The sequence below is a fragment of the Dreissena polymorpha genome, chromosome 7 (genome assembly GCF_020536995.1).
Source record: "Dreissena polymorpha isolate Duluth1 chromosome 7, UMN_Dpol_1.0, whole genome shotgun sequence".
NCBI classification, from domain to species: domain Eukaryota; kingdom Metazoa; phylum Mollusca; class Bivalvia; order Myida; family Dreissenidae; genus Dreissena; species Dreissena polymorpha.
Window position 1 is genome coordinate 75,044,256 of NC_068361.1, and position 12,251 is coordinate 75,056,506.

Genomic DNA, 12,251 nt, shown 5'->3' on the forward strand with positions numbered 1-12,251 from the left:
TCATCGATATTGGTCTCTTTCTCGGCTGAAACTGTGGTAAATGATGATTATCGATATCGACATCGAAGTTTGTTTCAACTCTAGCGTTCCTTGCTCGAGGTATTAATGACTTAATTCCATGGAAACGTTCACGCTGAATATCTCCTTGCGTCACAATTGGTTGAGTGTCCTCGTTTATAACGCTTTCGCTACTTAAAATGTCCTCACATCCCTTCACTTTTGCTTTTACAATTTGCTCAGTGATGATAATTGAATGCACTATAGCGTGTTCGTCTGTGTTCGAAACGCGCACATTATTGGTAGCATGTGCGATCTCGGCTCAGAAACACTGTTCAAACCACTGCCGACCTCATTGCCCAATATAATGTCACTCTGAGTCAAACTCTCAATCTGTTCCGTTAAGCTCCAAACGGTATCAAGCTGTCCATTACTACTCTCTAAATTATTCACGTCTTCCTCACCTAATATGTCCATGTTATTACCTTGGTTATCGATTTCAGATCGCGGGTCAATATTAGTAACCAATTGGTCTTTATCGATTGGTGCCAAATCGCGAGTTTCAGTTGGAAGACTTTCAACAAAGTCCAAATCTTCGGGAAACGGTATGTTTTCTACTATATGGCTAAAATCGCTATTAATTATGTACTTTGAAAAATCAATGTTTGGCCGGGTACAAGATTCATCGTCATAATGGCCTTCTTCGACTTTCCCCGGGTCTGACAGCGCTGCGTCTTCATAACTGCTGCTTTTAGCTGACGGTGACTTGTGGTGCGTACTTTGGCAGGTTAAACTTTCATTTTTTCATTCTCCGCTGACTTAATCTCATCGTCTTCCGAAGTAATCGGCGACAGATGGTCCGGGTCGGACGCGTAGCTCCGGTCCGTAAAATAGCCCCTCCTCTTGAACTCGGTACTAACGTTTTCGGTGTGCGAAAATTTGAAACCTCGCGCGTCCTCGCTCAATGCATGGGAGACAACCGCGTCGCCGTATTCTTGCGACAGTCGACGGAGTTGAGGTTCGTGAAAGTTTCGAAGTTTCGCAGTTTACCTTCGTCGTCGCCGGATGAAGAATCCACGTCACGCGAATGGTCGTCGTTGACGAGGAAAAAGGAGTCGTCGTCACTATCGAGATTGAAGTCCGCCAAGTCGTTCGGGTCGTACTCGCGCAGCGGCGGATCGGAGTTGTCAGAATACCCGCCGTCGGACCGCAGTCATCGTCGGCGGCATGGTCGTAGACGTCAATTTGTTCGTCACCCGCGTTACCCTCGTCGCCGTGTGGATTATCGTCATCGCCAGCATTGTTGTCGTTGTCGTCGTACTGATTTTCGCGGGGTTAACGATAGAGTCGGAACTAGTCGCGTGTCCGTTTAGTTCCTTCTCCTCTGTGTCTGTTTGCGCGACGGATAAAGATTCTCATGGATGAATGGTCAGATTCGTCACTAATTGCTATATCATTTAAACTGTCTAATACTTCCCCGGCTTTGTCAATATCAGTACCACGCCTTGACCCGTACATTCCCGATCTGAACTACTTTCGGTATCACTTTGGCTCTCTGTGTTCGCGCTCAATAAACTGTTCAAACTGTCATTAAGAAAACCGCTGACTAGTGAAAAGTTATCATATTTATTGCCGCTGACAAGGCTTGAATCGAAAAATATCGGTAAAGTGTTGCCCGCTGGGGACACGGTTTTATTAGATCTATTTGCCGGGAAGACATATTGATCCATATTGCAACTCTCGCTTTCATTAGATTTTACGCTAAGCACCGTATTACCGACTCACTGCTGCACGATTCGGTATCTGAAAACGCGTCCGCCAAATTGTCAAGCGCGCACGTGCGCACAGGTGAAGGAGGCAAACTGTCGTCTGACAAATCTGAAATCTTGGATTCATCTTCAGTGAGTTTTAATTTCATTTTATTTGGTTTATAACTACTATTTGCAACTTTTATCGTCGTTATTTTATTTACCACCTGTTTGTCATTGCTTATCACACTCGGATCAGCTGTGGCATTTCTGATTTCATTTAACGCCAGGTAATCGCTCACGGTCCCAGTCTGATTTATATTCATGTCACAAACCTGCTGCAAATCCGCTGAAGTATTTTTCATGTCAGATTTCGGTAAGTTTTCAAGCGTTAAATTACATTCAACCGTATTCGCATGGTTGGGTTTCAAATGCAATTCATTTTGAACAGACTGCGTCATTGTGTTTTCCGTAGTTAAGAAATCGGTTGCAGTAACTCGAGAATTTTCGCTACCATCGTTACCATTAACGCGCGAGCTATTTACAAAGTCTGGTGAATTATTCTGTTCACAAACAACCCCGTTGTTATTTGCTAAACACTCTATGGCGCGTGCATCTCGTACACCTTGTACAGAATTATCACATTTATTTGTTTCCATAGTGTTATCATCCTCATCACAAATTGAAGAAATGTACGCACTGTCTACATCTTGACGGTTACTACTTCTTTTGTCAAGCGCTATTATGACGTCATCACTTGCGTCCATTTCGATTTCTTCCATAATAGTGTCCAATGTGGTGACCCCGTAAAATGACCCGGCACTGGCGTCCTCTTCGTCTGAGTCCGAGTCCGACACCTGGATTTCGTATTCATCTTCTTCGTCACTCGAATCCATCCGATCACTATCACTGTCCGGATATAGGTCAATGTAGCCACTGTCGCCCCCGGTGTCTTTATACTCAAAATTGGCAAACCGCTGCGAGAACGGGACTGACTGACTTTGATTATGATTTGTAACTTCAATATTTACATTTACACCGGACATGTGGTCTAAAGAATTATCACCCGAGTCTGAATGGTCATAAGAGGATTTTGGAGACCTATTTGAGACAAAATCTCGAACGGTGCGGCGCGTAACAATAACGTCATCATGTTCGATCCCCGTTTCTTCCTCCCATTTGTATTCATCCCAGCTGGTCAGCGTGTCCACTGTCATATTGTCGTCTGGTATTGAAACGGATGACACATTTTCGTCTGACGTCGGCTGCTCGCAACCGCCTCGGGGCTGTTGTTGAGCGTACATCGGTATCTGTTGATCGTGCACTATGACTTCGCGTTCAACGGGTTGATCAATATCTGGTAAAGTTGATTTTGAAACCTCGCACGAGCGGTGTGTATTATGTTCATCATCGGAAATGTCAATATCGCAAATGCCGGCTGATGAAGCAGACAAATTCGGCCGATTAGCAGGCGACACCGTAGATCTACTTTCTTCGCCATAATGCTTATGCGGCGATTTGTTTCTTATTGCACGCGCCCCTACTGAACCCGAATTACGACCACTCGCCTCGTCTTCTTCCCCCAGCAGCCGCCACGAAAACATGATGGTGATGATGGTTGCTATGGCTGCAGTAAGAAACCTTTCAAACGCCCCATCCGCCCCGGCTCCCCCAGGCATACCACCCCCTGACGGCAATCTATCCATCCTTTTGATGTTTACCTCTCATAAGATTGTATGTAAACATAAACACGGTTTACCTGATTAAATTTATCAACGCGATACACATTCCCGTATTTATTTAACTGATCCCAAGAGACTTTTATCAATTTTAATATCAAAATTTACACCGATATTGCACTATTTTCATGTATATTCCATTATTGAGCACAGCTAGTAAACACTTTATCCAATTTAGGCCCGGTTCTGCCATGTATTTTTCCGAAACGAAAACCACTGTATGCTACGTTGGTCGATGTATATCGAGCAAAAAGTATGGCCTCTCTCTGTACCATACATAGTCGATAAAACCAATGAGACATTCCTGTTTCGCCACGTGATACAATAAGCTAAAAATAGACATTTAAAGCTGTCACTCGAGGGAAATACAGTGAACGCATCGTTTGTGGTATAGAAAACAGTGTCGGCTTAACACAATTTAAAAGGGTTTATACATTTACAGTCGGATTGACTGTGTTTTTTCGGCGTTTTGTAATTTAATCTCCATGTTTATCGCAGTTTGATTGAAATCTAAACGGTATAAACCACTAACTTGTTGTACTAAATTACAGGTACCGTACTATATTGAAGTGTAGCTTTCCCACTATTACAAGTAATACCATGCAGTAATTCTGATCAATGAAGCGATTAAGTTGCCGTTTTAAATTCGGTAATCGATATCGAGATAATGAAATGAATACGAAATGCATACGCGTCTATTGTTTTCCGAGTTCTGATAATGCGTATTGTCTCATTATCGAGGTCGCGCGACAGTCGGCGATATGGCTCCGTGTGTGCAACAGATATGGCAAAGGAAAATGATTATATAAATAGTTGACTTGATAAGCTGCAAAAGAATCTATCAAACTGTCAATATTGATAGTTTACCGAACGATAGACTCGGCTAAAACTTTAAGTAAATAAACAAGTATGTAACTTGGCGCAAGCTCGATATGTTGGTGACATATTGCACCATTTATGCAAAAAGTTACCATGTGACATTAAAATTTAAATAGCACATGGTACGTTTTTGCACCAATGTTGCGATATTTGTTCCTTCATACTCATAGAGACTGCAAAAACATCGGCCACTACAAATGTAGCAAAATTTCGTTCATTAATTAACTTAGAAAGAAGTTATAAACTACACACAAACACACACACAACAGACCCCATCATTAAATTGCATATGGGTTAGCAACATTATTTATTTAAAAAGTCCGAACATGTTAATTTATCTCTTCGACTTGTATGTGGTTTCAGAAGCAGGTGAATATGATCAAATGTAATGTAAATGAGTTGTGCTCTGTGAAAAGGGGGTTTAATGCATGTGCGTAAAGTCTCGTCCCAGATTAAAATGTGCAGTCCGCACAGGCTTATCAGGGACGACACTTTCCGCCTAAGCTTGATTTTTGCTACGAAAAGACTTTCTGTAAACGAAAAATATCATAAAAGCGGAGAGTGTCGTCCCTGATTAGCCACGGCCCAAATGTATTCGAAAACCTTTCGAGATCATTTATATGGACAAAAATAATGTATTTTGAAACTTTATAGTGTGTTTATGTCCTTATTTAGGCAACATAATAACCGCCAAGGTAGGGGCGCGCGATGTGTCTGTGAATGGGGTCAATTCATTTATTTTCATTGACACTAAATTTCGCGGATACTTACGATCGGCCATATTTGTTGGATCTTCAATTCGTTGCTGTTTTTATATTGTCCGATTTAAGACTTCGGACGTAAATCTTTTCTATATACATGTGATTTCGCGGACCAATGAAAATCAACGAAAATAAGTGTCCGACGAATAAAATGGGATAAACATTATATATGTAAATGGCATGTATAAAGATACTTGTACAAGAATGGCGGACGCAATGAGTGACACGGTTGGTATCAACACCTGGTTTTTAAGACTTATCTTAGGTCATGAAACCATGTTTAGAACTACAAATCCAAAATTCACTTCTTTGCAAGAGTTACTGTCTAAAGCAAGTTTCAAATAGCCAGCATGCTATATTAGATGCATCAGGGCTTTTTTTCCTGACTTTGTGAAGCGGCCCTGGCCCCCTTATTTTGTGAAAAAATGAGTCGCGAACTTTTCAAAATTGTGAAAAAATGAGTTGCAATCTTTTCAAAATTGTGACAAATTGAGTCGCGAAACTTTTCAAAATTGTGAAAAATTGAGTCGCGAACTTCTTAAAATTGTGAAAAACCGAGTCGTGAAATTATTAAAATTGTGAAAAATGGCCCATTTTGTAAAAATTCACGGCCATGTTAGGTTTGTGAATTGTCCTTTTCAAAATTGTGAAATGTCCTTCCACGGCCACTCATAAAGAAGGAAAAAAAGCCCTGATATTAGATGCATAGTACACAACGCCCCATTGGTTCAAAAAGGTACCATGTGCCTTCTTATTTCAATGCCACATGGTACCTTTTTGCTCCCAGGGGGCGATAAAGAAAACATAAAATGTGACCTTTTCAATACTGCACAGAAACGAATTGAACCAGTATACCGTATTGTAAAGATTCTTCTGCTCGTCTTAACTTAAGGTGTAAATAAGACCAATAAACGTGCGTCTCAAACAGTTTATTATTTGGGAAAATATATCGCCCCATTGGGGCAAAAAGGTACCGTGTGTCATTAAATTTGAATTAAACATGAAACTTTTTTTTCCCCAATAGGGCGGATATAAGAACATGGAAGGCCAATGATGGGCCTGATCTGTACACTCAGTGTATTAAACAGTTTCGCCCAATCGGTGAAAAAAACGACAGCATGTGCCTCTAATTTCAATGGCACATGGTACCTTTTTGCACCAAGTGGGCGATGTTTTTTGTGATGCATTAATGTTCAAATGTAGAAACAGCGTTTTGTTATGTAGCTTTGTCATTCTGTAAAGTGCAATTGTGCAATCGATCCGAATCTGTCGAAGTACGCGTTCTACCCCTTAAAATAAACATGTAAAATAATCACTGTAAATCACGTATGTGTCAACATTTACATATACAGATAAGCCCTTAGGGTAAACAAAGTGTACAGCACTATGTCCAAAAAATATAACATAAAAAGAAAAACATGCGTGTCAATTAGTATGCGCCAGTATCATATAACATTGCGGCTTGCCATTGGTAACCAGGTCGATCCGTGGCAATATGTTCAAACTCAAGACTTTCACTATTGAACTGGTTACAAGAAAACATGTGTTTACATAGTTACACGGCATCTGATTGATTTTATACAATGTATGTTACGTCATAAAATTAAAATGGTCGAATTAAAAGGACACATTCCGTTTACAGATGAATCCTCAGTCCATAAAAAATAACTCTATATATCTTAAATGAGCATTAAGGTTCCGATCAAAACAATTGATTTTTATTTTGCTGATGATTGCTTTTGTTTAAAAAAAATCGTATTTACAATGTGTATGTTCGAAAACACCTGGTATGAATGAAAATAGATTTACATGCGGATTAACGCCATACCTCTCCAGCCTCGCATACTAAATTAAGCTACAAAGTAGTAAAATAATGCTATTATTGTAACTGATGTCAATGCTGATTTGTTGTTTACAATTTGATGTGTAAGATATTTGAAAAAAGTTTCTTCATATCACATTTTATATTTAGTAAAACCTCGCTACTGCTGCTTTAAGCATGCTATTCTTCTTAATCTTTCAAGGAGATTTTACCCTTAAGGCAGTTGAGTCATAATGAACAAGCTATCATATATTTTGTGTCAAGGAAAAAATGTTTAACTTTTTAGTCAGTTATCTGTCAATGTCTTTTAGCGTGTGGCCAGTTATCTCAACTGTTTATGTACTTGATTGCATATCATCAATCCGAGGAAAGAAAATTTATATGGGCCGTGCTCTGTGAAAAAGGGGTTTAATGCATGTGCGTAGTGTCGTCTCAGATTAGCCTGTGCACTCCGCACAGGCTAATCAGGGACGACACTTTACGCTTTTATGATATTTTTCGTTTCAAGAAAGTCTCTTCTTCGCAAAAAGCCAGCTTAGGCGGAAAACGTCTTCCCTGATTAGCCAGTGCGGACTTCACATGCATTAAACCCCCTTTTCACAGAGCACGACTTATATAAAAATACGCAAATTTCACACGTGTGCAGTTTATGAGAAAAACATTTTTGGTCAATATTTTTGTACAGTGTTAATTTAAATCTACAGACGCGACATGAGCAACTTCCTGTTACATGACAATTTCGTGTCAAAAGAAGCAGTTGTCAGATAAAGATCTAACTCGTCCGTCTAGACAAATAATGTTCCTACTGACAGCGAAAAGACCCTATCGGTCGTCTTTGCACATAAGGCGATCTCGCACTCTGGCTTTAATTGACAACAACGTACATTATAATTTTTTACGGTTAATGATGTGAAATGAAAACAACCGCTTACTACTTTGAGTATTTAACCCTTTGCATGCTGGGTAATTTGTCTTCTGCTAAAATGTCGTCTGCTGAATTTCTAAAATTAGAATTTTCTTCGATTTTTTCAAAGAATACTATCAGAATAGCAAACAGTTTGGATCCTGATGAGACGCCACGTTCTGTGGCGTCTCATCAGGATCCAAAACGTGACGTCTCATCAGGATCCAAACTGTTTGCAAAGGCCTTCAAAATTCGGTTCCCGCACTGAAAGGGTTAAAATGTTGTAATGTTACTGAACATGGAGCAAATAGTTGTGGTCGTTTTTGTTAACCTCGTTTTGTTTTAGAAAAGTATATTGTTTTATTTAATAAAACCAGGAAGCGTTTCGGTTTGTTTCAAAGTCACGGTGTTGCTTTGTTTTTTAATAAATATGTTGTTCGTGGGAAATTCATCTTTCAATAAATAATTCATTTTAAAAATAAATGCCTTATTAATAGCTTATATTGGTTTTACGAAATTGCGGAAAAAATCATTGACCATCAATTTATTTTTCGTTCAGAAAACATGATTTGAATTTTTCCATAATTAAATAATCAGTCATAGGAAACAGCAAATATCCATTAAGAAATAATTAAATAATCATTTATAAAAAAAAAAAACAGCAAATAAATGCTTACATAGAAAATATGTCAGTCGAAAATATGAGACATGCGAGTTTGTTCGCCTGACATGGAAGTGGTTAAATTATGGTGGAAACTAAAAAATGCTAATGACACCGGAAATTAATTGTTTGTATCAAAATCATCCTGCATCTTTTGAAGACATAGTCTGGCTCAACAAAATACACAATCGTCATTAAAGATGCTTGAATATTGTTGGTTTTGTTCAACCTTCAAATACAATATTTTACACCAACTTTGTACAAATACATGTTTTTCGATTCGAACAATTGAAACAACTCGTTGAAAGAGCTAGCTAGAGTCAAGGTCGAAAACCGGACGCTGAACTTTTTGATTATAGAAATTTTCTGATTAAATCTCTAAATTAGCCCTGTATAATTTGATAGAACGCGGACCTTAATTAATTACCACGCCCATCTCTGGTCTGACTATCGCATTACGCAAGATTGATTTTCGAGGCAAGACACTGCATTACTTACGAAACCAAGACATGGCAGAAACGTATTTGCGAATGAGAACTCTTTGGTAACATTGCACACTCAGGTGAGTAATACGGTACATTTGTACATTTGTTTATTTAAAGAAACATATAAATGTAGTCTACGTACAGCTAAAATGTATGCTATATAAAAGTTATATATAAAAGTTATCGTTTTAAGTTTTCCTTACGCGTTAAATGAACATGCTTTTGAAAATAGTTTTGATTTTCATTATTGTTCTAAACTCGTATACACTTAAGCAGACCAAGGCAGTGGTTATATACTTTACATGTATAGTTGATGTAAACGTATTATTTCATTCGCGCACCATCTTCCCCCATTGTTAACCCATTTAGGCCTTTGCAAACAGCGTAGACCCCGATAAGACACCGCATGATGCGGCGTCTCATCTGGGTCTGCTCTGTTTGCTTAAAGGAAGAAATATTCTAAATATATAAAAAAATATACTAGATATCCCTAATTTTGGAAATAAATTGATCAACTTTAGAAGGATGGGAGAGTCCGCTAGGCTTAAATGGGTTAACTGTAACAGTTACTCATGAGACTGTGGTCGTTGTAATGTTATACGAGGTTTCATGATGTTAAGTGTATGTGGTATCACAGTGTATGCATAAGATCATTTGAAAGAAATACAATCGTGATTCTGATTTATTTAAAATCTGATAAATGCATATACAAGTTGCCGCCCTGAAACTGATATAAGTAACATTATTTACACAAAACGCTCTTATTGAAGATTTTTAGAGATAAAAGAACGCGTGTAATTACATCACGTTGACTCTGGTATAAACCCAACTTTGGTGACCACCACAATTTTCGACGCTATTATTAACCGAACTTTGGTGACCACCACCGCCAGTGATTGATTATGATGACACATACTGATGCTTGTATTGAAGATAATTATGGTACGGCTGAAGTTAGTATTGATGATGTTTATTGACTGCCAAAGCTCTCTGTACAGTATTCGTGCAATGAGAGGAATCCCGTTGAAGAGGGCAGTGCTGATAATGGAACAGACAGGCGCACTGCTATTTAACATAAATTTAAATGAGTCGTGTTTTGAGAAAACTAGGTTTAATGCATGTTCGTAAAGTGTCGTCCCAGATTAGCCTGTGCAGTCCGCACAGGCAAATCAGGGACGACACTTTCCACCTTAACTGGATTTTCGTGTAGAAGAGACTTCCTTTAAACAAAAAATACCATAAGAGCGGAAAGTGTTGTCCCTGATTAGCAGCATGTGCGGACTTCACAGGCTAATCTGAGTAGACACTTTACGCTCATACATAAAGCCCCGTTTTCTCAGAACAAATACTTATGTAAACACTTGGTTGACTGATGCAATCTTTTCTGTGTAGCATAATAGTCCTCAGAATACATATCATATTAAAAATACTTACTTATAATACTACTTAGCTGCTTGAACTCATTTTGATGCTTGTTTTTTAACTTTCCCAAGGGACATGAAAATATGCCCGAGGAAAAGTAACTCTGCAAAATTCAACAAGAACAGATTTGTCTCCCTTTAAATTTGATGTTCGATTCAAGCAGTTAGTTTTCACGGTCTTATATAAGTATATTATGCTTACCTGCAAGGTATGAGTGCGTTCTCTGTATGTCGTCGGTTTCCTAGGAAACTTGTATTCGCATTTTCATTAAACCTGAAAATAAACGAAATTCATAGTGTGTTATAGTTATGTCTGGTCTTAGATATTTAGACACTGAACCTGCAAGCTAAATTCTTTCACATAACATATATTGACCCCATATTTGCTGTCAGAAGGTAGCATACTATGCAACTGTTTAATCACCGATCATCGGACATGTAGATCATTATCAAACATATACAAAAATAAGAAAATAAAATCACAAAACTTGAATAACATCTTTAAATTTAACGAAAATAAACCAGTTTCTAAAATATAACTTATAATAAAAATAATCATGTGTACCCCATAATAAGCACTATGCAACGACACTAAGGCACTTTCCATTGGCATTGATAATATTCACTTTACGAAGCTCGGATCACTTTTAGGAAATGCAAACGACATTTAAAAAAAAACATGCGTTAATCTAGCTCTTAGCCTCCCCAAAAAACACGCGCCTGTAGCCGATTAATGGATTAACATTTAACTGGATTAGCAATTGTAAGAGTAGATCTGTTTTACTTAATTAGTATTTAAAAAAACAAGTACGTTATGTGAGCTGGATTTTATTTATTTTAAAAAAGCCAATTTTCTAATTAAATAAATTACATGTGCTGGTATTTCACTTAAACTATTTCGTTTGTTTCTAATGAATTACGTTTACGCTTCGTGCAGACAGAACGAACAGAGTATGTACTGTGTGACTTAAATGGCATCACCAGCAGAAGCGTGTACAGAAAAAATACGATTAACACTTTCTTAATCGTTATTTTTTTTAACGATTTTAAGTTGGATTTCATTTGTATTTTCGCTTGTATACATGTCGATAAAAGCCAAAGAACAAGTAAATCCGGTGATGAAGTAAAGTAAATCTTGGTAATTTAATAGCAACTGTAAACACAAATCTGTGGGTTTAAACGCGATAAAAAGAACAAAACAAGATAAAATAACGTACAGATGACAGCTAAGTTGACGAGCGTCATGCGAAAAAGGTCTTATGCCGTATGCGTCCAGCGAAGCTCCAGACCAGCTTGCGCATTCGCTACGATGTCCACTATTGAGACCACGGAACTGTGCGTGACTTTATAGCGGACATGTTAGCCTCTGGTCAGTCTGGTTTGGAGCTACGCTGACCGCATATGGCATAAGACCCATTTTCGCACAACTCATTCGTATTGAAAACGAAAATAAAACCACGCAGCCTTAAGTTTTATCGCCGAGATGATCCTAAACAACTTAAAGTCCTGTTCAAAAAAGCAGCGCACGACTTGACACGTTGTCTCAGCTGAACAAGTACGATAACTGTTTACCTGTTCAAACGTTGTCAAACCGTTTGTATCCCCCCACGCGGCATCCGTATTAATGTTTAATTTTAACAGAGTGTCAAACACACACATTATTTAATGTAACAATAGTTTCGATAACATAACTTAAGATATCTGCTTTAGGAATTTAATTGTCAACTGAACGAGCTTTCATCTGGAATTTTCCAGTCGCTCAATACGATATAGCTGGATATAATAAACCTCATGGGCAGTTGTCAGACCACGTGACTGAAAAACGCATTATTTG

The 12,251-nt window shown here is 38.3% G+C and overlaps 1 protein-coding gene across 2 annotated transcripts in view; it reads right to left on the reverse strand.

Moving 5' to 3' along the window:
- LOC127837041 (apical junction component 1 homolog) overlaps window positions 1-12,251 on the reverse strand; it is a 223,371-nt gene that overhangs the window by 189,149 nt on the left and 21,971 nt on the right. Inside the window, exon 2 of one of the 2 annotated variants that reach the window (XM_052363797.1) lies at window positions 10,620-10,691. The exons of the other annotated variant lie outside the window; for it this stretch is intronic. The gene's annotated coding sequence lies outside the window, so the exon portion shown is untranslated. The remainder of the gene's footprint in view (window positions 1-10,619; window positions 10,692-12,251) is intronic. 2 annotated transcript variants of the gene reach the window in all.